The sequence below is a fragment of the Peromyscus californicus genome, unplaced genomic scaffold (assembly GCF_007827085.1).
Source record: "Peromyscus californicus insignis strain IS unplaced genomic scaffold, ASM782708v3 Scaffold_13__1_contigs__length_99412109, whole genome shotgun sequence".
In the NCBI taxonomy this organism is placed as follows: Eukaryota; Metazoa; Chordata; class Mammalia; order Rodentia; family Cricetidae; genus Peromyscus; species Peromyscus californicus.
In genome coordinates, this window is record NW_026294424.1 from 66761101 (window position 1) to 66786374 (window position 25274).

The 25274-nt window shown below is 46.3% G+C and overlaps 1 protein-coding gene across 2 annotated transcripts in view; it reads right to left on the bottom strand.

Moving 5' to 3' along the window:
• Fryl (FRY like transcription coactivator) overlaps window positions 1-25274 on the bottom strand; it is a 248884-nt gene that overhangs the window by 204917 nt on the left and 18693 nt on the right. For both annotated transcript variants that reach the window (XM_052735117.1, XM_052735116.1), the window contains exon 2: window positions 5095-5270. The gene's annotated coding sequence lies outside the window, so the exon portion shown is untranslated. The remainder of the gene's footprint in view (window positions 1-5094; window positions 5271-25274) is intronic.

Sequence of the window (25274 nt, forward strand, 5' to 3'; positions counted from 1 at the left end):
TGTTGGCTTAGCTACACACAGGAGGATTATTATGGTATGTCTGAGAGGCATGCCAATGGCCCCCACCTCCTGGTATTCACACCCGTACACAATTCCTCTCCTTTAGCATGGAGTGGGTTTGGAGACTACTGCGAAAATAGAATGCAGAAGAATGCCAATGTTCATAGCAAAGCAACCCATCAGCAACAAAGAGCAATAACTCAGTCCCTGCAGCCGGGTTTTTAAAATGTGGGATCTGAGCATAATGTATCAATTTGGCCTTTAAAAAAAAATGATGCCCTGGCCTATAGAACTAGTTCCAGGACAGCCAGGGCTCTGCAGAGAAACCCAGTCTCAAAATAAATAAATAAACAAACAGAGAGAGAGCGAGAGCGAGAGCGAGAGCGAGAGCGAGAGCGAGAGCGAGAGAGAGAGAGAGAGAGAGAGAGAGAGAGAGAGAGAGAGAGAGAAATAAGATGTTCCGATGCATGCCACACATAACTGACCTTGGTAACATTATGCTGAGTAAAATAAGCCAGCCACGGAGGAGAAATGCTGCTATGATTCCACCTATGAGGTAGTCAGACCCTGAAGAGAAAGTAGTGCCAGATGGTTTTCGTGGGGCAGGGTGTGGGAGAGCAGAGAGTTACACTGGACGGGTACTGTGAACCCGTTCAGTTCAATCCACTCAACTGTGGAACATGAAAAGGTTCTGCGGACAGAAGAGGGTGAGGAGTGAGCAACAGCACGGATGTGCTTCACGCCCTTACACTGTACACTTAAACACAGTCAAGGTGGGTAACTGCACGAGAGCCCCAGGTTTAACTCCCGGCACGGAAGACAAAGAAATAAATTCTGACCAACAGCCAGAAAGGATTAATCCTGCCCAAAGTTGTAAGAGTGAGCTCGAATGCACCACAGAAGTCTCTGTGACCCCACCAGCTGAAATGACTGCGGCCCCAGAAAATATCACCATGGCAGTTTAAGAGCAGCTCTGGAGCACTCAACAAGCTGTACCCCAAAGTAACAGACTGACACCAACTGTCGGATAATGATGTCACTGGGGTAAGCTGAGATGTTTGGGGAAAATCCGTCCCGGAGCAATGGATAACTAACTAACGCACACAGTACTTTTGCTAAGCATTCTGAGGGACGTGTGCCCTGTGTCCAAAAATAATTTACTAATTCCACTCCGGAGTACATGTGAGAAAAAAATAAATAAGGCTTATAATGTCTACGAAAGGTATGCAAAAGAATTCAGGGCAACTTGATTCCATCAGCTAGAGAATGGATAAACTAATGGAGGCATTTCACACAATGAAATGGTAAACATGGATAAAAGAACAGTCATTTCGCAGGGAATCTCACAGACACTTTACACAATGGGAGGGACTTCATAGACACCTCCTGCATTGTTTGTTTGTTTCAATACAATTTTATTTGGTTGGTTGATTAGTTTGGGTTGGGGTGTGTGTGTGTGTGTGTGTGTGTGTGTGTGTGTGTGTGTGTGTGTGTGTGTGTGTTTTTTGAGATAGGGTCTCACTATGTAGCTCTGACTGTCCTGGAACTCACTCACTATAGATCAGCCTGGCCTCCAACTCACAAAGACTCAACTGCCTCTGCTTCCTGAGGACTGGGACTAAAGGTGTACACCACCATACCTGGCTAGTTTGCTTTGTTGAGATAGGGTCTTGCTACATAGACCGGGCTGGCCTCATCCACAGCAACCTTCCTGCCTCAGCTTCCCAAATGTAATGATAATGAGTCACCATGTCCAGAGTCATAGATACATTATTTAAAAAAAAAAAAAAGCCAGAAGAGACTGTATTATTACTGAGAGTCTTGTATATGAGTAATTATTTAATGTTGTAGTCATACTATTCCTGGTGTCATAAAGAACCAGATTTGCAGCTGAAAGAAATTAATACAAAATGAAAAAATAAATAAATTAGGATGCTGGAACTGAACTGAAAGTATCAATCCATAGATACTGGATTGTATCCTTAAAATTCCACTGTATAAAAAGAGAGAGAAAGAAGAAGAGAGAGTGTTGACACCAGAACTGGGGAGGAAATGTTGCTCTAGGTAGCCAAGTAGCTACTGAAGAAGCTATCCCAACTGGGTGACAGATGCATGCTCCATCTAATACATTAAAAAGGAGTGTTAAAATGCTTCTGTTTTGCAACCTCTGGAATAGTTCAAGAGCCCCCAAAACAAGGGGTCAACAACCAATTTTTGTAAATAAAGTTTTATTAGAATACAGCTGTGGCCATTCGTTTACACTGACTGGTTGCTTTCCCTTTACCTTAACAGTTGTATAAGCCACAAGCAGAGGAAAGGTGACAGTCTTCAAATACAAAACACCCTTACAGAAAACAAAACAAAAACTGCCAATCCCTGACCTGATTGCCATTGGGGCGCAATGCTTTATGGGAGATTGGGGAAGGCATGAATACTTGGTGTGGTGGTTTGGATAGGAATGGCCCCCATAGATTCACGTGTCTGAATGCTTGGCTCATAGGAACTGACACTACTGGGAGGTGTGGCCTTGTTGGAGTAGGTGAGGCATTGCTAGAGGAAGTGTGTCACTGTGGAGGTGGGCTTTGAGGTTTCAGACACTCAAGCCAAGACTAGTGAGTGACACTGTCTCTTCCTGCTGCCTGTGGATCCAGATGTAAAACTCTCATCTCCTTCTCCAGCACCATGCCTGCCTGCACACCACCATGCTTCCCAACATGATGATAATGAACTAACCTCCAAAACTGTAAGCCAGCCCCAATTAAATGTTTTCCCTTCTAAGAGTTGCCGTGGTCACGGTGTCTCTTCACAGCAATAGAAACCCTGACTAAGACAACTCTTGAACTAAAGTGAAGACATTGATTTCAATCTCATAGGAAGGGAACAGTCAGTCCCAAGTCCCAAGCAAAGATGAGGAAGAAGACGGAAATAGAGGGAGTAGGGAGGTCACAGAACTTGGGGATCAATCCTAGGGCACTAACGCTAGTTGATTAATTGTTTTCAGCTGCTCCTGGCCTTCTTCAAAATACCCCTGCACTTTTTAAGGGCTCTAGGACTGGACTCACCGATTAAGATCTACTCACCCTGGAGAACAGCTAAAGTGAAATAACAGAGACCAGGCAGGCCCAGGAAATAGAAGCACCACGAATACAGAGAGAACAGTAGAGAAGGGGAGAGAAAAACCATCTGGGCCAAAGAAGGAGCGTCCCAGAGGTCAGCAGACGAGAAGACGGAGAATGCAGGAAGAGAAGGATGAAAGTCACCAACCTGCAAAGAGAAGCACTGAGTGAAACATATTCTAATAGCAGGTATCTTGTTCCTGTCTCATAACTCGCTAATGGACCAAAACTGTCTCCCCAGCCGGGAGAGGGAAGAAAGCATATCCTCAATTTAAAAAGTAAATAAATAAATATTCTTTCATTTTGTTCACTGAAGTAACAAGGTATTACATAAAATCTTCTAAGAAATAAATCCACAAATCATTTCACTGACTCATCGCGTGTATGAGAAAACTGATGCCTAAGGCTAATTAGCGTGTGCTCTTTAAAAACCCTATGTAGTTGATGTAAGAACTAGAGTTTAGGGCCGGAGAGATGGCTCAGTGGTTAAGAGCACTGACTGTTCTTCCAGAGGTCCTGAGTTCAACTCCCAGCAACCACATGGTGGCTCTCAACCATCTCTGGCGCTTATAATAAATAGCTAAATCTTTAAAAAAAAAAAAAAAAAAGAACTAGAGTTGAACTACATGGATCCCAGAATGAGAACATTCTACTGCTGAGGACCCCATCTAATGTCAGGCTTCCTAGATAGTGACTTCCATATTATGCTAACATAATTCATTCATAAATCTCAAGCTTTTGGTAAACATGTGCCAACTGCCTCAAAGGGGGCGGGCCCATTTCAAACCAGTTCATTTTTAAGGTCTCCCATTTCAGCCATGTGTTCTGTTCAGTCTTCCTCTTCTGCCCTTTCTGCCCAAAGACGTGTTCTGAGTACACCTCGAATATGAAGAGGCACACCCAGGGCCATGCACTGAAAACAGCTGATGTCACACACCTCTCTAGTGATGTCCATCACCAGGACTCAAAGAAATCATGGAGAAACGAAAGCCTATCAAGGCCACACCCCAGACTCGGGTGTCTGACTGTCGTCAGAGTGATTACACAGGGTCTCCCTCCCCTGGGAAATTAATAAAGCATTTTTAAGGTCTGGGGATAGGGGTCAGGGTGGTGTCCAGAGTCAATTGACTTGGACAGCAACTGAGGGGGCAAGGTGTTATGATATATGCCTGCAGGGGGGGACCCCCGGCTGGCCAGGGTATCCCGCGTGTGCTGGGAAACATGGTGGCATGCTGGGCAGATGCAGCGGCAGGCAGTGGACAGCGGGTAAGACACACCATGCGGGATACCCTGGCCAGCGGGGGTCCCCCGAGTGCACACATCATAACACAAGGCCTGCCCAGAATGTGAGCAGTGATGTCCAGTAAGTTGGGGACCCCAGTGGGACAACAGCAGCAAGAGCAAACAGCCATTACACGTTCGCTCTTTCTCTGCGTCCCAGCCACTTCCGTTTGCCGTGCCTTTCTACCACGTGATTCTGCCACAGGCAGACAAGCCACGAAGCCATCTGGCCACAGCCTGATGCCTCTGAGACCACGGGCCCAAAGAAACCTTTTCTCTCTGTAAGCTGACTTGCTCAAGTATTTTGCCATAGCACTGAAAAGTGACCAAGGCAAGTATGTTTATACGTATTATTCGCTAATATTAGGTATTATATTATGGCAGTCAGGCAGTACAGAAAGGCTGTTTCAAACCTATGCTACTGCTACTTTTAGACGTAGTTCAGAAGAGAGTACCCAAAATAACTCTGACTTACATAAAAAGAGAGAGCCTAGGAAAGGCAGTCCAAAGAACAATCATCTCATGATTCCCATCATCCTTTAAAGGGGCAGGCACCGGTCTGACAGCCCGAGTTCCATCCCCAGGACCCACGTGACGTCACACACACACACACACACACACACACACACACACACGCACGCACGCACGCACGCAAAATAAACAAAATTCAATTTTTTGTTTAAGGACACACCCTTACCACTTAGAAATGGATGTTGAGGCACAGAGTTTGTAGAAAAGACACCAAATTTGGAAAGGCTCCATCTAGAAACGTTTCCACCCTGGAGCTTGCACTTTACAGGCACTGACGTGGGCACGCTGGGTAAAAGCAGCGGCGGCTCTCCATGTGTGAAGCAGAACGCAGAATGTCGAAGGCTGCAAGACAGAAACGCAGGGCGGGTTAGTCCAACCATCCGGGTCCAAAACCAAGTCTGTAGTGCTTCAGCGGCTGCCATGGGACATGCTAATAAAATAAGTATTGCAATTGACAACTTGGTCAAGAACTTGCTTATAAAAAGTAAATACATAAATAAGCTGGGCGGTGGTGACGCATAGCTGGGTGGTAGTGGTGTACGTCTTTTTCTCTTTTTTTTTTTTTTTTTTGGTTTTTCAAGACAGAGTTTCTCTGTGTAGTTTTGGTACCTGTCCTGGAACTCACTCTGTAGATCAGGCTGGCCTCGAACTCACAGAGATCCGCCTGCCTCTCCCTCCCGAGTGCTGGGATTAAAGGTGTGCACCAGAACTGCCCAGCATGATGTACATCTTTAATCCCAGCACTCAGGAGGGAGGCAGAGGCAAGCAGCTCACTGTGAGTACTAGGCCAGTTTAGGCCCCAGAGCCAGTTCCAGGCCAGCCAGGGACTGTCTTAAAAACGAAAGAGTATTTCAACCACCTATATGGAGATACAAGACAACTCTAATTAACATTCAAGGGCTCTAAATTAAATGTTTCTTTCCCGCTGCTACCATCTTTCTCAAGTATGTTACAATCTTAAAGGAAATGGCCAGTCATAGTTACTTATTTCTTGAGGAAACAGGGTCATAATAGTGTTTCTCTGCCTTGAGGACACAGCATCTGGGAACTTGGGACAGCTACCTTTCCTCCTACACAAGGGGCCCTTAGGGCACAGGTGCTCCTCGTGCTGGGGGTGGTGTCTGTACACTCACAGAGAGGTCTGCAATTAACCAGTGACCTCGGAAATACCATCCTACCCATACAACTGCACACGCAGAGTGACAGCTGGACAGCAAGATTAGTATGGGATCATTGGTAAGAGTAAAACAGAAAACAACCCAGAAGGATGTATTTTTTTTTAATTGCCTATGCATTCCACACAGCTGCAAAATCCAGATGCACTGTGAACAGCCATGAGGAGACCACCTGGCTGCATTAACAAAGCAAGCTACAGAACACGGAGTTATATTCTGTCGTTAAGAAAATAGCACGTTAAGCTGGGTGTGGTAGCACATGCCTATAATCCTAGCACATCACGGGTGGAGGCAGGAGGATCAGGCCTTCTACACAATGCATCGGACGCCAGCGTAGGCTGCAAGAGACCTTGTCTCCCATGGAGCTGGTGGTCTCCAAAGCCCTGAAAGTTGCATGAGAAATGGGTCAAATGATGACCTGTGCAGGACAGTAAAGGCATAGGGATTAAGAAGGTAAGGGCTGTTTTATCTTCTGACTTCTGAACATGTGCCTTTCAGACAGAATTAAACTCAAAACAAGTTCCCCAAATAAGCTGATTCCTCCAGCTTCATAAAGGCACTTACCCCAGAGTCACTTTTCTGGAAAACCAATGGCTACTTCCCTCCTTGTCCCTGGAGAGGACCCAGTAATCCAACACACCCTGAGTGCCGACTGGGTACTACCACTCCATGCAGTGAGCCTGCCAAACTCTATTCTGGGTACCTTGAAACTCCACTGCTGCCCATCTCCTCACTGTTAGGGAAGGTCCAGGAAGTTACCAAGACACACCGCTAAGACTGAGACCCAACGTGTCAGCATGTGAAATGTTCACCGCGCTGACTTGAACTCAAAAAGCCTACAAAATTCTATGTGCAAATGAGGTTTATGTTATTTCCAAAAAAAAGGGGGCAAGAAGTGTAAACATCTGAAGTAGAAAAAAATGAATTATGGTTTACTTGGAAGATACTCCATACATTACATTTAACCTAGAGCTTGTAGCTGAACATGATGGATGCACCCCGAATTCCTCTTGGGGGGGTTGTTATTTTTATTAGCGCTTTGAGAATTTTGTACAGTGTGCTTTGATTCATGTTCATCTCCCTCCCCACTCTTCTCGGATTCACCCCCACTTCCCCATCCGCCTACCTTTGTGTCCTCCCCCCCCCTTTTTTTTAACTTGTCAAGACCCAATTTGTGCTGCCCAAATATTCTTCAGTGTGCACCTTCCACTGGAGTGTGGTCCACTTTAGGGGCTCCACTCTCAGAGAAAACTGGCCCTCCCTCTCCCAGGAGCTAACAACTGCCAACAGCGCTATGGCTGAGGGTGGGATTCAGTCCCACCTCCCCTCTCCGTGCTGGGATTTGGTCTGGCTCGGGCTCGCACAGACCTGGTGTGTGCCGTCACCACTGCTACAAGTTCATGTGCGCAGCGGCCCTGCTGTGTCCGGAAGACTTCCTCGCAGTCGCCCTCTGCCCCGGGCTCTTACCCTCTCCACTCCTCTTTCACAGTGACCCCTGGGCCCTGGGAGGAGGGTTCAGAATACACATTCCCTTTAGGGCTGAGCATTGTGCATTCTGGTGTTTTCCGTGCCCCAGCAAATTGTGGGTCTCTGTGTTGATCACCATCTACTCCAAATAGAAACGTCTCTGTTTTTACTCTGTCCCTGAAACACTCTGATATAGTATTAAAAAAAAAAAAAAAAGATTAAAAAAAAGGAGAAAACCCTGTCTCAAAAAAATAAAAAATAATTAAAAAAGGAGAATGAAAGAGGCATTCTGTAGTAAATTTAAAATACTTTCAAAAATAATGTGCAGAAATGTTTCTCAGCAAAAAAATGGAAAACAGCCGGGCGGTGGTGGCGCACGCCTTTAATCCCAGCACTCGGGAGGCAGAGCCAGGCGAATCTCTGTGAGTTCGAGGCCAGCCTGGTCTCCAAAGCGAGTTCCAGGAAAGGCGCAAAGCTACACAGAGAAACCCTGTCTCGAAAAACAAAAACAAAAAACAAAAAACAAAAAAAAAAAAAAGGAAAACATAAAAATTGGTTTATTCACATCAGTATTACAGTAGACACTAATATACATATACAGTACATGTATATTCAACATATATACAGTATATGTATATGTGTACTGTATACATATATAAACATATACACAGTACATGTATATTCAACATATACTACACGTACAGTAGACACTTGGTATATGCTGAATCGCTACCAGTAGCAAGGGTTCTTCTGAGGGACAGTCATAGATACACAATGCCAAGCTAAATTCAAAATATCGAGGGAAAATACTTGTATTCCTCGGCAGTGGTCTTAAATATATGATGTTTCTCTTATGCTTTTCTCCAAACAGCTGTTGTTATAATGATGATCAGAAAATCCACTTTTAAAATCTCACAAGGAAGGTGTTACAGATGAATGTCTGTGTCTCATCCCCAAATTCACATTCTGATATACTAACATCAGTGGAGGAGGTGGGACTTCCAAGGGGAGTCAGGTCATGAAGGTGGAGTCCCCGGAATGGGAACAGTCCCGTTCCTAAAGGCACGGGAGAGCTGGCTTCCTCTATCTACCAAACCAGGAAGTGGGCTCTCACCAGACATCAGATCTGCCTTGACCATAGACTTCTCCACCCCCACGACTGTGAGAAACTAATTTGACTCAGCAGTCTACAATATTCCACGGCCACATTCCAAGCTGACTAAGGCTAATGGCACTAAGCAACAAGGCTAAAACCCTCCCATACCACTAGTGGGAACAAAAAAGTCAAAAAGCAATTCCAGAAAACCTATGTGATCCTCAAAGGATAAACACCACTCAGGAATCCCACTCCTGGGTATTCAAACACAAAATGAAAATATATACCCCCACAAAAATGCACGTTCACCGTACCATTTTATACAATTGCCAAATGGTAGAAATAACCCAAATGTCACCTCTCAATGAATGGATGAGTAAAACTGAGGCGTGTGAACCTGCTGGAGCATTACACTACCATAGGAAGAAATAATGTACTGATATGTGTCACACAATGGGTAATCTGTAAAATAAACTAGGTGAAACAAGAGGATATGCAGAACGGACAAATCTCCACACAGAGAAAGTCAATGAGGTGTCTAGGAACAGAAAAAAAAAAAGAGAGAGAGAAATGATGAAAATATAACAATCAACTGTGAGGTGGGTGTTCAAGTCTGTGAATTCACAGTAGCCACAGTTGTATATTTTAAGTTGGTGATTCATAGTGGTGTGTGGATTACATCTCAATAAAACTGTTTCTTTCTAAAAAAAAAAATAATAATAACAATAATTCTATACGCAAACTTCTTTATCAATAGCCCAACGTCTGCCCCATCACTTGTTACCCTGCACCTTTGTAGAATGGGAAAGCCTTGTCTAAACTAACACCAGACTCCTGTCAACCATAAAAACATGGGGAGGCTATGGCGTCTAGATTTCAGCTTCCATAGAGGCTATCGGAGTCAGAGGATCCAATCCCCCATTTTTCTCCTAACAGAACTACATGCCAGCCATATAGTTCTATAATCTGCTAAGGTCAGTTGTATTTCTTATAATTACATAATTTAGTCAAGTTATTACAATCAAGAATGAGTGAGAAAAGAAAAGGCTTTGTCTGTAAAAGTGAACTTCCATGATCTAAAGGAATTCACTCTAAAAAACATCGTATAGAAAATGCCTTGAGTGTATTTCGAAAGATTAGCAAATTTAAAATATTTATATATTCAGTCATAAAATGTTTAAAGTATGTACTTTGCACCTTTAAAAAAGTTTTCTTTTTTGGTGTGTGTGTCGCACCTGTGTATGTGTGTTCACGTCTACGATCATGCATGTGCATATAAAAGCCTGAAGTTGACTCGACTTCAATGTCTTCCTTGATCTCTGCAATTTATTCCCTGACACGAGGTTTCTCTGAATCAAGAGCTCATCCATTCTGCCTGTACTGGCTAAGCAGCTCTCTCTGAGGAGTTCCTGCCTTTGCCTCCCAAGTCCTGGAGTTACAGGTGGCCACACACCTTCCCTACTTTGAAACGAGTGCTGAGGTCCAAACTGTGGTCCTCACGGTGGCTTGGCAAGGACTTTACCCTCGGAGCCATCTCCCCAGCCCCTTAAATTAGTTTTCTATTACATAATCAACTGCCAGCGTATTATACAACAAATATTGTATAAGAAAAGCCTCTGAAGTTATCGGGGGTGGGGAAGTGTTGTTGGTTTCCTGTTGCCTTAAAGATGGGAAGTCACGTGGCCCAGGTGGGCCTCGGCTTGGACCCCTAGTTCCTCCTGTTTTCATCTTCAGAGTGCTAGCTAGGGTCATCACCAGCCCGAGCTGTAGACGTTATTTTTCCGAGAGACTAATACAAGGACTAGACATGAGGGCTCGCTAAGAACACTGCCTGCTCTTGCAGAAGACGGGGTTCAATTTCCAGCAGCCACATGGCAGCTCACAACTGTCTGTAACTCAGTCCTAGGGAACACCACAGCCTCTTCTGGCCTCACTGGCGATTCACGCACACTGTGCACCGTCACAAACGAAGGCAAAATACCCATACGCATAGAGCAAAAAATAAATGTTGCTTTAAATGCGAAGTAACACATATTACTATTACTCTAAAGTGTGCCTGAACCTGCTGAGGACCCGCTGAAGACACCTACTTGTCAAGTCTCCACACCAACTGCAACCCCCTGCGGGGGAGGGGGGTACCCACCGCTCCCACATTTCCCTAGAGTGCTCTTGAGTGAGAGTAGCAGGAAATATTAGATAGAAGGATTTAGAGTGTGGAGATAAACAGATAGAAAATACAGGACAGCCATGACAGGGCCTGGAACCTATTTCAAAGGGCCCCCTCTGTCTCTGCCCTAGGGTATTTATAGAAATGCCAAGAGGTGGAGCAAAAGACCTCCCCCCTCCCCCGGCACAGCCAAGTGCAGAGCATCTCAGACACCTTCACTCAGGCCCGTGGTCCAATCATCCTCTCCATGCGGACCTGCTGGGTAGAGTCACTAGGAAACTGAAAATGGGCTCCCACAACCCCCATCATCTCAAGGACACTCCATCTCTTCAACTGGAAGCAGCTGCCCAAGGTCAACCCTGCTCAGTCAGCTCAAGACCACTGGAGTCCCCTCGTCCCAGGTGCTTCACCCCCTCAGACAGTTTACCTCTAATCCTCCTTTGTCAAAGCTAAATTGCATCTCGCCAGGTGACCACTATGTCAACAAGAAGCCCCCGCAGAACTGGAAAACCTTCCTCACTCATTCATGTATAAGCTCCATGGCCGTCATCTCCTCCTAGGACCACACGTCTCCACCTCCCCCTTTTAAAAAACTATTCTTACAAATATTATTGTTGGGTTTTTGCTGTTGTTGTTGAGGAAGATGCTCTCTCCCTCCATCATATGGGTTCCAAGGTCGTACGTAACCCAGGTCCATCAGGCTTGACGACAAGTACCTTTCTTTACCGGCTCAGCCATCTCGACGGCCTGCCTTTCTTGTGACTCAACTTACTCAATCGACTCTGTCATGAGTTGTGACTCCCAGTGCCTGTAGTACTAAAATAGAAAACATTCTTCCACTTGACTGCAAGAGAAGGTCATGTGGGAACCCTACAGGGTCTCTGGCCTGCCTTCTTTAGGGACCTTCCTGTATCTCAGGCACTGCTTCCTACCAGCCAGTAGTGGAGCGCACTGCCCTGGGGGTCAAGATTGTAATGAAAGAGTCAAAACCACCCATCTATCTCCCTAATGTCCTCTAGACTCGGCTTCATACAAAGATATCCCACACAGTCCTCCACCCTCATCGGCCGGCCCCTTTCTGCTAACTGGAATGTCCTGCCTTTGTGTCTACGAACTGAAGCACTTCTGAAATTGTTTTTAAAGTAGAAAGCCACTTACCCACTCAAGAGCCTTAGGCTTCTCAACTGCAAAGTGAGAACAATGCCTTCAAGGGCTATTTCCTACCGATTGGAAAGGACCCTAGCAGTATCCTGAGTATTGTTTAGGGTAAACTTAGGACAATAGCTGGCAGGTGTCAATCAACAGTTCTGTGTTGTTGTTCCACCAACACAATGAGAACCCAAGAAATATTTTCTCGATGGGCAGAACAATAGAGAATGTCTTTTCCAGCCACACGGCTCTCCAAAGAACAGTCTGCGGCTTGACACCTCTGAGGAGGGAAGACGGTTTCCCCTGGAACGTTCATCTTATGGGAATCTCACAGACCCCAAATGCGAGAACAGAGACCCACTACATGATGGGTCGTGATTCAGTAATACATGGGGAAAACGAGAAGGGGGGGGTGGGGGTGGAGTCATTTCACTGTGTGTGTGTGTGTGTGTGTGTGTGTGTGTGTGTGTGTGTGTTTATGGTGTGATGGACATTTAACACAACCTTTGCCATCACGGCTGGTTTTCAGTGCACACCAGGTATTCACACCACTGTCCAGCCTCCACCAGCATCTGACTCCAGAACCCTCTTCACCTTGCAAAACTCAGTACCCGTGACACAGTGACGCCCCATTTCCCTGCCCTGACCTCCTGCAACCGTCCTCCCACTTGCTGTCTCAGTGAACTGATGACTGGAGGTATCTATCTCACACGACTGGAATCACAGCTACCTGCCCTCTGGGGCCTGGCTTGTATCACCAAGCACAATGTCTTCAAGGTTTATACATGTTATTTTGTTTTTCAACAAGATCTTCAAGACCACTCAAGGACACGGCCCCGAAGATCTGGATGACTCGGACAAAAGAGGGGGGGCACTCCTCACTTGACTGTGGGCATCATGCCAAGTGCTCGGGTAGGTGCGTTTCCCACACCTCTTAACTAAGCCCAAACAACTGTAGTTCCCGTGACTCTCAACCAACAAATGAAAACAGGGGTTCTGAAGAACTCTCAGTGTGAACCAGGCCACTATTTCCACTTGTTCTCATCATAGAACTCGTATCACCAGCTCAACAAGCGTGCTTATATCTATGTATTCAATTCCTTAACTGTCTGTATGGAGAGTCATTACTTTACCCATGGGGATTAGAAGATGGCAAGGCAGCAGGGACTGAGTAACAACACAAGGGGAATGTGTCCCCTGTGCCTGTTACACATAGGTGGGTGCTCTTTGAAATCACGCATCACTACACCATTCAGAAGGCAACAGGTCTGTAACGAAACTGTATCTACCCATCACTACACCATTCAGAGGGGCACAACTTTGTAACCAAACTGGATCTATGGAGTACACGCTTGCTTGCAACGCAAACATCAGCTCTGGCCCTTCTGAAACTCTTGTCCATGAATGTTTTTCTTAGATGCTCAGAAAGCAGAAGGCATGGTTACTGCCAGACACATTCAGGGTTTGTTCTTGGATACATAATCACAGACCGTAAAACACAAGAGATGGAAGGTAAAACCCTAATCCAGAAATCCAGTGTTTCAGAAAGGCAAATATAAATCTATCACATCCTTGTTTTTCTATGAATTTTTCTGTTTTGTTTTGAGACAGGGTTTCTCTGTGTAATCCTGACTGTCCTAGAACTCACTCTGTAGACCAGGCTAGCCTTGTTGAGACAGAGTTTCTCTGTGTAATCCTGACTGTCCTAGAACTCACTCTGTAGACCAGGTTGGCCTTGAACTCACAGAGATCCACCTGCCTCTGCCTCCCAAGTGCTGGAATTAAAGGCGTGCACCACCACCACCTGGCCTGAATTTCTGTTTTCAAACAAACTACCTAAAGACTCTCATTTTTAGCTCAGCATGACCAATAAGACTGTATATATACACCTCAAGTATATTTCTTACATCGTTAAGGTTTGAATCTGAAGTAGCTCCCATGAGCTCAAGGTGTAGACTCTTGTTCTCCGGTGGGTGGTGTCATTTTGGGAGGCTGTGGGGTCATTAGGAGAAGAAGCCTAGCTTGCAAAAGTCAGTCACTAGAAGTGGGCCTCAGGAGTGGCCCCTGGCCCGTGTTGAGCTCTCGGATTCCCGGTCCACAGTGATCCAGTCAGCCCCTGGCCACAGGCTCCAACACCATCAACTGAACTGTTCCTCCCCGCCTTCCCACCATGATGGACTGCAATCCTCTGAAACCGTGAGTCACAAGTAAATGTTTCTGTCACTGATTGTGGTCACAGCGACGTAAAAGTGACGGTGTAAGTAATAGCTACATACACACAAATGTGCATTTCTCCCCTCCCCCTTCGGAATGAAGCATCCTACATTGCTCATTTTCTCCCTTACAGTTAATTAAAACTCTTTATTTTGTTTGAAAGTTATTAAAAACTAAATACATACTTCTAACTTCCTTAAGCTAGCTTCCTTCTCAGGCTAATGATGCAAACCACATCGAGAATGTAAAATGGTGTGGAAAGAAACTGGGTTCTTTTAAGGGCTTCAATAAATCCCTACTCACAATCAAAGTCTACATGTCCCATTAAACTGGTGTTTTCAGAAAGTAATTTCTTTTGATCACAGCATGAAAAATGCTAGTCAGTTAAAAGGGAAAAAAAAAATACTGTGTTCACAAAATAACTTTATCCTCACCCATGCTAGAAGCCAGCGGTTTCCTTTCTGTGGGAAACAATAGCCCTTGGGAAACACATTCCCTGCTAAATGTCTTCGGCATTTTCCACACACAATTGGTTCAACTTCCTAATAATCACCATTTACCAGAAATGTGAAAGATAAAAATCTATCATGATACACAATGAGACTAAGCAAGCCAAAAGGAGATAGAGAAGAAAATCCGCAAAGGCTCCCTGAAGACGACAGGGGAGTGAAAACTCCCAAGCCAACACAAACATCCCCCAGCTCCCGTTTAAGACTGAGAATGACAGACTCAGGGAGACAAAAGTCCTTCCTTTCTCCCTTCTGAAGGAGGGCTCACCCCATGAGCATGCCCACGTCTTATAAACATCCCCTCTGCCTGAAGGAGCAGGGGGAAGCCCCTCAGCTACTTCCACATTTTGTCTCCTTTTATGATAAAGGCCCTCCAAACAGTGGTCTCTGTTTAGTACTTCATCCTCTCCTTCACCCAGCCCACCTGGACCTGATTCCAATCTGGCTATGCCAGTACAGGGCTGGTCTCTGTGACCCAGGCCTCCCTCTCTTCTAACCACCAACCTCGCAAACGCATTATCCATGTGAACTCATCTAAAGGATCCCAACACAACTCTTACTACACCCAAATCTTCGCCTCTCCCTGGTGTGGTGCCTCCGCAAACATTGCCACGGTTCCTCAAATTGCTAAGGCCACGTACCCCAGACACACCCCCTTTCTTTTCCACACACTCCCACCAGCAACCCATCAACAGTTCCCTTCGCCCTGTCCTTAAATTAGCATCTTTCCCAGACCTGGCCATTTCTCGCCGCGTCTACTGCTACTTCAGTCCCTGCCAGGGTCCTCTCTGGCTCAAACCCATCCTTAGCACCCTGTGGGCTTCATGTTTCGCATACTGAGGAAATACATGAGCTCTCTTTCCCCCCCACTCTAGCCACACCAGCTTTCCAGTTAGAACAAATCCCCAGAGAACCTGCCTGAGCCACAGGCCCCCTCCCTCCACCCAGACCCCTTAAAATGCCATCTCACCACTTAAAAGGCCTCATGGACAGACAACCCTACCCAAACTAACCGCTGCCCACCATGCTCTCAATAACCCGACTTTTCACTCTATATCCAATTGCCCACCTGACGAAGCCGACACTCCCAGGACAGCCGTTTACCATCCCGGATGAATCCCCTTACTCCAAGGACTCAATAACCAACTGTTGCTTAGGTAAACCCTGCCAGTGATGGCACTAACTTTAAAACCATTCAGTGTCCTGCTAATGCTTTACTCGATAAAATGAATCCTGAATATCAACAATGCCCTACATTTCCATGGAGCTTGCTTCTGAAGCGTGTTAAGCAGCCCAGAGTAACTGCAAGAGAGCGGAGCTTGTCTGAGACGTTCAATGCCTTTGTGAAGCTTTCCTTCCGTGTTGAGAGGCAACCCAATGTCTCCAGAAAACGATATATTTTAAACTGGCTCCTCTCTGCCTATGAAGTAACTCCATCAAGGGACATGCACTCAGAGGACCACCTGAGGTAACCTTGTTTACCGTTCCAATGCCTGCCCCCAGTGACCCCCAGTGACCACCACAAAAGAGACTATCCAAACAGTTTAACAATTAGAAAGGGAAAACACTTCACTTTGCACCTGAAGTTGAGTTTGTCGGAGGGGTTTTGTTGTTGTTGTTTTGTTTTTACATTTACTTATTTACTTATTGGCGGCTGGGGGCACGTGCATGCCATGGCGTAGGTGTGGTGGTCGGAGAGCAAATTTCAGGAGTCAGTTCTCGCCTTCCACTGTGTGGGTCCTGCAGCTTCAACTCAAGTCCTCAGCTTGACAGCCAGAGTCCTTATATGCTAAGTCACTGCACTGGCCCCACATCATGAATTTCTACAAAAGAACTTTAAGGTAAGAATAAGGGAGGAAGGCGGGGAGAGAGGGGAGGGGAGAGGAGGGGAGAAGAGGAGGGGATCAGGGGAGGGGAGGGGAAGGGAGGAGGGGAAGGAAGAGGATGGGCGGGAGGGAGGGAGGGAGGGAGGGAGGGAGGGGAGAGGAGAGGAGGAGAAGGGATCAGGGGAGGGAAGGAGAGGAGGGGAGAGGGGAGGGAAGGGGATCAGGGGAGGGGAGAGGAGGGGATCAGGGGAGGGGAGGAGGGGATCAGGGGAGGAGGAGAGGGGAGGGGAGGGGAGGAGGAGAGAGGAGGGCAAAGCTCCCCACCCTGGCCAGGCAGTTATTATCTGCTATGGTCTGATAGCCTCCTGCTAGTTCACACTTCTAAGGTGGGCCCCCTACACCCCTCCCTCCACCAAGTTTGGTAAGCTAAATATAGCCTGCAATCTTCAACTGACAAGTCTATCCCTGAGAGAAAGGAAAGAAGTAATACAAACTCCAAACACAGCCAAGCAATGGCCCAGCTGGGCCGGTTCCCCGGCTCCAGTCAATGTGTGTGAGGAGCAATCACTCACCTCATGAGGAGAGCTGGTAAAAGGAAAGAGAGGCAAATGCTGAACTCCGATATAAGCGGCCCCGCCCTCAAAGGTGTGAAGGCAGAAACGTTTGCTTTCTAAGACAGCTGTTCCTTTGGGGGACAATCAGACTGGTGATCAAAACACAAAGAAGGGGCCTGGAGAGGCACCTGGGTAGTTAAGAGCACTGCTCTTCCAGAAGACCTGTCCCAGCACACACACAGTAGCTCACAACTCGATCCCAGGGGACCCAACACCCTCTTCTGGCCTCGTCAGGCACCAAGCACATGCATACAAATGCAGGCAAAACATCCATACGCCTAAGATCAAAAATAAACAAATAATGAAAACACCAATGAGGGCTGAGAAGTGGCTCTGGAGAGCAAGTGTGCTTGCTATGCGGGCATCCAGACCTGGGGACGGCTCACTTGGTAAAGAGCTTTCCATGGAAACATGAGGGCTTCAGTTTTAGAGCCCCGGAGTCTACATAAGAAGCTGGGCACTGTGGTACGCGGCTCTAATCCCAGTTCGGAGGAGGTGGAGACAGACGGGGTCTTGGAGCTCACTGGCCAGCCAGCCTAGCTAAATTGGTGAGCCCTGGGTTCTGTGAGAGACCCTGTCTCAAAATGTAAGGTTGAGAGCAACTGGAAAAGACACCCAATATTGGCTTCCGGCCTCCATATACTCACAGACACCTGTGCATTTGTGTGTGTATTTGTGTGTGTGTGTGTGTGTATCTATAACACACAAACACCAAGATAAAAACTTAGCGAAAGGTTTGTAAATGTTCGTGGTGAAATCTACGGTGACTGACTTGGTAAATTAACATTCCTTTCAGTACTGTTATTTTCAGGGAGATGGTCTGTGGGAGTACTTTATTTCACTGACGCAGCGGATACTGACAAAATTGGACTGTGCTGGCCTGCACATAACACCAGAGTCCTAAGCTGGTCTACAGTAGGGAATGACTGAGAATATCCTTCTATATCGACTGTCATAACGACAATGTTTTAGGTAGAAAGGAGGTCTAGGAACCAAGTCTGGGAACACCCAGTAAGAACTAGGAAAGAAAGCTGAGGACAAGCCAATGAAGGTCAGAGGCAATCCTTGACAGTGTGGGGTCCTGGAAGCCAAGTATCTCCAGCTAACATGGCTAGGGTTTGCCATTTTGATAGGATCTACAACCACCTAAGAGACAAGTCACCAGACACACCTGGAGGCCTCTGATTGTGACTGTGACAGTTTTTCTTGATTAGATGGGAAGCAAAACAAATTCAGACCATCTAACAGACAGGTAAGCTGAGGGTTCAGAAAGGTCGAAGGCTGGTCCATGATTAAAGCTTCTCCCTGGAGGGGCGAAAGAACAGAGGCACCCTCTGTGGGACAACTCTTCCAACTTTTCTCTTTTAAACCTCTCAACAAATACCTGTGTGGTGGCTGGTTTTGTGTGTCATTGCTGGCTAGGCACGGTGCCAAGGTGGTTGAGCACAAGTTTAATATGAGATTACTATTTAAATTAGCAGACTAAGAAGAACAAACTGCACTCCAAGCCAGGCAGGCCAGTGGTGCCTGTGAGTAATTCCAGTTACTCAGAAGGCTGAGTCAAGAGTATCACAAGTTTAAGGCCAGCCTAGAAAAGATATGGGGACACTTATCTCAAAACAGACAAACAAACAAAACCCAACAGCCTCCACACTGTGGGGAAGCCACGTCCTATCAGATGAACACTTGAATGGAAAAACACTGATCTTTCCAGAAGAGTGGTAAATTTGGCCAGCAGACCAAATTACACCTCCTCTCTGGGTCTCCAGCCTGCCCGTCTAGTCTGCAGACTTCAGACTTACCAAGTCCCTCCAACCATGGAGCCAATTCTTTAAAACTGAAGATCTCCCAAACACTCTCATGTCTGGCTGCCTTCCTCTATCTACACACTCATGTGCATACACACACACAGAACACACACACACACACACACTGAGTGCATAGTTTAGTTGCTCTAGCAAACACTCACTAATACAATCCAAATCAGCATCGAAGAAGGATTTCTGCAACTGACTGGTCAATAAGTATACTAAGAATCTGAAGAGAGCCTGTGACTCAACCTAGTGAGACTCAACAGAATTTAGTAGGAGAGATGACTGCTAACAGGTAAGGGATTTCTTTGGGGGAATGATAAAAATGTTCTAAATGTTTTCAAATTTAGGTCAAGGGCAATGTTACACAACACTGTAAACATGCAAAAGTTTGGATGACATGCTTTTTTAAAAGGTTTATTTATTTTTGGGGTATATGTGTTTTCTCTGCATGTGCACCACATACATGCAGTGCCCAGGGATTTGAGAAGAGGGTGCTGGATCCACTAGAACTAGAGTTACACGTGGCTGAGACATGATATGGGTGCTGGGAACCCTGAACCCAGGTCCTCTGTAACAGCAGCGAATGCTCTTAGTGGCTGAGCCATCTCTCCAGCCCCGGATGACATACTTCTAAAGGGTAGATTTTTATGGTACATGAATTACACCTCAATAAAGCTGTTGTATATACAAGGAAGGAGAGGAGGGAGGGAGGGAGGGGGGAGGACAGGCCTGTGAAACTAACAAGCATCATAAATAACAGTGGCAAAATGTCAGCCCCTTCATAAGTTAATTAGTGTTTACATGTTCAAAGCCATTAAAGTTATATAGAGAGCCTCAAAGAATCTTAGAGAATAGAATAGCAAAGAAAGCCAACAAATTAGTTACATGTGCCTGGTTTGAAAAAAAAAAAAAAATCAAAGGCTGCAGACCAAGGAGTTAAAAAAAGCTATGCCGTCTGAGAGATGAGCTGCAAGGGGCAAGGCCAGCATGGCGGTGCGTGCCACTGGATCCCAACATGCAGAAGAGGACGAGACAGGAAAACCATGGTGTAAGAAGTCAATCTGGGCTACACAGTATGTCCCCAAAACACATGTATAAATAAAAAATATCACACATACAGGTGCGCATGCGTGCACGTGTATATACACATACACACACACACACACACACACACACACACACACACACACACACACACACACGCACACTACGTTAAGAGCATGTGTCTTATCTAAAAGTGAAACAAACTATGGGGCATTAAATCTTTGACTTGCAATAATTCTAACCGGCTCAAACGTCCCGCCCAACACTTAGTCCACTAATCACCGGGACCATTTCAAATAATGAAAGCTTCTCACTGTATTTACCATAATGTTGCTATTTGCAGAAGATATTAACATGTTATGAAATCTTCAGTAGCACCCACCTATATAGTCAGAAATGACATGACACACAATATAAAGAAATAGTGGTGTGTTTGGTGGCATAGGGGTGAGCCTAGCTGCCTTCCGAGAAATACTTTTAAACAAGAACGCATTACAAACAGTGCACACGAACACATATACACACTCAGTACACAGAGATACACAACACAGAGTGGAGACAATGGGTAATGGCAGAAACAGGAAGTCAAAAGCACAGCGAGGAATCCGGTGTGGCGACACCAGAAAAGTGCGCAAGTAGGGAACGGGGAGAATGAAGATCTGGTGTTGCCAGAACCCAATCACGATGAAAATTAGGATGTGCGTGTTCAGGCGTCTGGACCAAGAGCATCGGGGAGCTTTCAGTTAGGACAGCAGTACCAGCCATCAGGTTTTAGAAAGGCACAAGAAAGTGGCAGACAGCAGAGGAAGGAAAGACTGTGTAAGACGGCGCTCTAGGTGCCTGAAGAGATGCTGGACGGACGAGAGAGGGAGAGACAGACAGACGGAGAGGCCGGTGATGGCCAGTTAAAAGACAACAGCCAGGAGCAGAGAAGTCTCCGGGTCAGGAAGAAGATTAAAATCTACAGATCTGAGCCAAGGACAATGTCAACCAGGAACTGCAAGTACTGAAGAGAATTAAATGTATTAGAAAGTGTGGAGAAAACAGTTAATAGACTGAACGACCTCAACACAGAGACATGATGTGTTTGAGCTGATGGATATGCCAGCTAGATTGAGCTGACCACTACACATTAGACATATAGTGAAGTGTTACATGGTACCTCCATAAAGACATCTATAATTATGCTTTTATTTCACTTATTTTTACTTCATTTTGCAGGTATACATATACATGTATGGCGCAGGCGTGTGCACAGCACACACATGAAAATCAGAGGACAACTTGCGGAAGTTGGTTCTTGTCCTCCATCATGTGGGTCCTGGGGACCAAACTCCCCGTCATCACGATTTTTACCCACTGAGCCATCACATCAGCCCAATCGTTAGATTTTACAGTAATGTGTTCATTCTGTTTGATCGTTTTCTTGAGACTGGATCTCAATGTGTACTTCAGGCTGACCTCAAATTTATCATCTTCCTACCTTAGCCTCGTCAATGTGCCGCCATGCCTGACTTTTTTTTTTTTTTTTTTTTTTAATTAAACACAGTGTCTTGAAATGTAACCTAGGCTGGTCTCAAAACTCACAAGCCTCTGGCTTCAGCTTCCCGAGTGCTGGAATTTCAGATGGGCACCTTATCTGCCTCCAGTGGATTTTAAATCGTGGAGGAAATTTTTAAATAAACCAAAGGCACATATAGACAAATGGTGTTTTCCCCACCACGGGTCCCCCAAGTTAGGTGGCCCAGCAAAAGGAACTGGATGGCTCCAATACTGACTGCTCACATTTGAACAAGGAACAGAGGAAAGGCCAGGCAGTGTTTTAAAATAGGTCCGCAAATTCTCTGATGTCCTGGGAAGGAGGGGAACCCATGCTCCCTCCCCTTCATCACAAACAATGAGGCGTAAGTGAGGCCCCCTCTGAGGCAAAGCAGAAAAGGCCACACTTGGCCACGACAGTCTCCTGAGGCACCACCCTGGAGGCCAAGTGCCTCCATGGGAGTCCTGTAAAGAGACCCTGTGAAGGGAAGGCTCAGGAGTCCCAGCTGAGACTCTTCCCCCCAGCCTTCTGTCTCGCAGGCTGCCTCAGAGGGAATCTAAAAGAGGAAGGCCTGGCTGAGCTGAGACAAACCCTGTATCTGTGAACAAAGTAAATGACTGCTGTTTCAGCCACTGCTTTGGGGCGGATTTTCACACAGCAGTACCGATACCGCAAAAGGTCAACTACTGAACCAAGTACAATCCTCCTCTCCTCCGTCAAGGGGGAGGAAGCTGTGGAGGGGAGACCAGGAAGAGAGAGACAGAAAGGATGACAAAAAATGGAGGCAGTGGTGGGGGGAGGGGGGTTCAAGGGAAAGTGAAAAGATACTGAGTTTCCTCACACACACACACACACACACACACACACACACAATTCAAGGGAGAAAGTTCGATAATAGCATCCTTGATTTGTAAGTCACAGGTGGAGAACTTCAAAATGTACCAAAACCTGACAATGTTGGCGATCATTTTAGAGCATTTTTTTTTTTACTTTATTCAAATTTCCTCACACTTTCTTCGGATTAAAAACAGCTCATATCCTTCTTCCTGACATCTAGATGTGGTTGCTATCTAAAAGCACCTCATTAACCAGCCGATAAGACACATGAATCAATGAAGAATCGTCTTCCGAGCATCCTCCTCTGTGCTGAGGTTCTTGCCAAGAAGCAAGGCGCCCCTCAGCTGCCTCAAATTCCAGCTGTTTCCAGCCTATCTTAACAAGGCATGTTTACATCTTGAGCTACCATTCAAGGAAGAGGGGGCCACTGGTTCAGATTTTGTAACAAATGGATTATATTATATTTCAAAGTCAAGGTGACAGTCCACCTTCTCATTAATGAGTGACTTGTAAAACAGTTCTTATCAAAAGGAGATGCTAACGGCTGGAGGGACTGCTCAGTGGGTAGAGGTGCTTGCTCCAAATGTTGGAGGAACTGAGTTCAAATCTCCAGAACCCTCTAAAAACTGGACACATAGCAGCATAAGCATCTGCAACCCCCAGAGCTCCTATGGAGAGAGAGAAGGCAGAGACAGGAGAATCCTTTCTCCCCAAGGCCACATGCTAGTGAGCCTGCTGTATGCAGTGGGCCAACACAGACCCTGTCTCAAACACCCAAGGCAGGAAGCAAGGACCAACACCTGAGGCTGTTCTCAGACCTCCATATGCATGCCACGCCGCACACTGTAGCATGTGTGAGCCGACATTCATATTCTCTCTCTCTCTCTCTCTCTCTCTCTCTCTCTCTCTCTCAAAATAAAGGACCTCTTAAAGAAGTTTTGTGAAGCTATGAACATTTTTAAAGACACAACACATAGGAGGGACTGAGTATTCACTTATTTAAATTATTAAGCACCAAATTATACATACCAACACCCATTCTCCCTTCTTTAGTGATAAGACACTCAGAGTTTTTGCGACACACGTGGCTATCCACCCAAACGCTACATTTCCCAGCTTTATCTCTTACTGGCTGTGGCAGTGTGACCATGTTCTAGCCAAGAGGGCATAAGAAACAAGGGTGGCCATTCTAGAAAGGCATGTGGCCTAGTTTGGTTTCTATTACTTTGACAAAACACTGACCAAAAGCAACTCAGGGAGGCAAGGGCTTATTTCATCTTCCATTTTTTCGTCCATCATTTAGGAAGATCAGTGCAGGAATCAGGAGGCGGGAACTGAAGCAGAAACCATGGAGGAAACACGGTGCACCAGCTTGCTCCCAGGCTCACGGTCTACCTTTCTCTTTTTGTTTTTTTGAGACAAGGTTCCTCTGTGTAGTCCTAGATGTCCTAGAACTGGCTCTGTAGACCAGGCTGGCCTTGAACTCAGAGACCCACCTGCCTCTACCTCCCAAGTGCTGGTATTAAAGAGGTGCACCACCACAGACCAGCTTACCTTTCTTATGGAGTCCAGGCCCACCTGTTCAGGAACGGCACACCACCCACAGTGGGCTGGGTCCTCCCACACCCATCAGCAATCAAGAAAGTGTCCCAGAGATGTGCCCACTGGAGGCACAGGCCAATCTGATGGAGGCAATTCCTCAAAGATTCCTTCTTCCAAGGTATGTCTAGGTTTGTGTCAAGCTGACGACTGCATACGTGCGTTCCTAACCCAGGCCTCTTTCCTTCTTCCTCACTCAACACTAGAGCTTCCCAGGCAAGAAAGGCACACATTGACGCCATCAGAGGCAGCCCACCAGGTCTGGCCCAGGCATGTCTTACGCAGCACATGTGGAAAACACAGGCCTGTCTTATTCAAACCACACACATACAGAACACATATGTAACATCGGCTAGGTGTCAGGCATTGCCCGGGCAATGGAGATGCAGCAAGAGCTCAAGCCATGGAGAACCCTACACTCGAAGAGCAGGAGACAATAAATCATAGGGAAGTGGCTGGAGCATAAGAAACAGAAAAAGAGAGAGAGAGAGAGAGAGAGAGAGAGAGAGAGAGAGAGAGAGAGAGAGAGAGAGAGGGAGAGAGAGAGCAGGAAAGAACCACAGCAAGCAGGAGCTGCAGTCTACCTCACAGGGAAGGTGATGCTTAAGACCACGGTAGGAAGATTCTAGCATGGACAGACGAGACGCGCCAGTGCCATGACCCGCCGGCCACGTGCAGGGCTCAACTGCAGCTGCTGTTGCGAAGCTGAGGAGAGGGACAGGAACACCAAGGCAGGCAGACCGGAAGTCAGGAGGTTCCTCGTGACTGAAGTGTTAGCACGGCTCTTGCCTTCCAGCATGAGACACTGCTCTCCGATTCAGTCAACCCGGGTCATGCAGGCTGTTCCCCAGAAACACACAGGCCTGGCAGCTGTTCCTGGGCAGCACTGCTCAGATGACCCACTGGTGAAGTGGACAGGGCTCTTCAGTGGGAATCCTGAGGTTATGCTCATGGACTGTCCCTTAGGACAATGACTTCAGCTGGGCAAGTGATGCACACACCATTAGGTGGGCAAATGAGTTCAAGGCCAGCCTGGTCTCCATAGCAAGTTCTAGGACAGCCAGGACTACACAGAGAGATCCTTTCTCAGATAGATTAGACAGACAGACAGATGAATGATAGATAGACAGATGATAGATAGACAGATAGACAGACAGACAAATGATAGACAGATCATAGATAGATAGACGAATGATAGACAGATCATAGATAGATAGATAGATAGATAGATAGATAGATAGATAGATAGATGATAGACAGAGAGATGACCGAGTTCCCATGTGCCTTAAGGATTA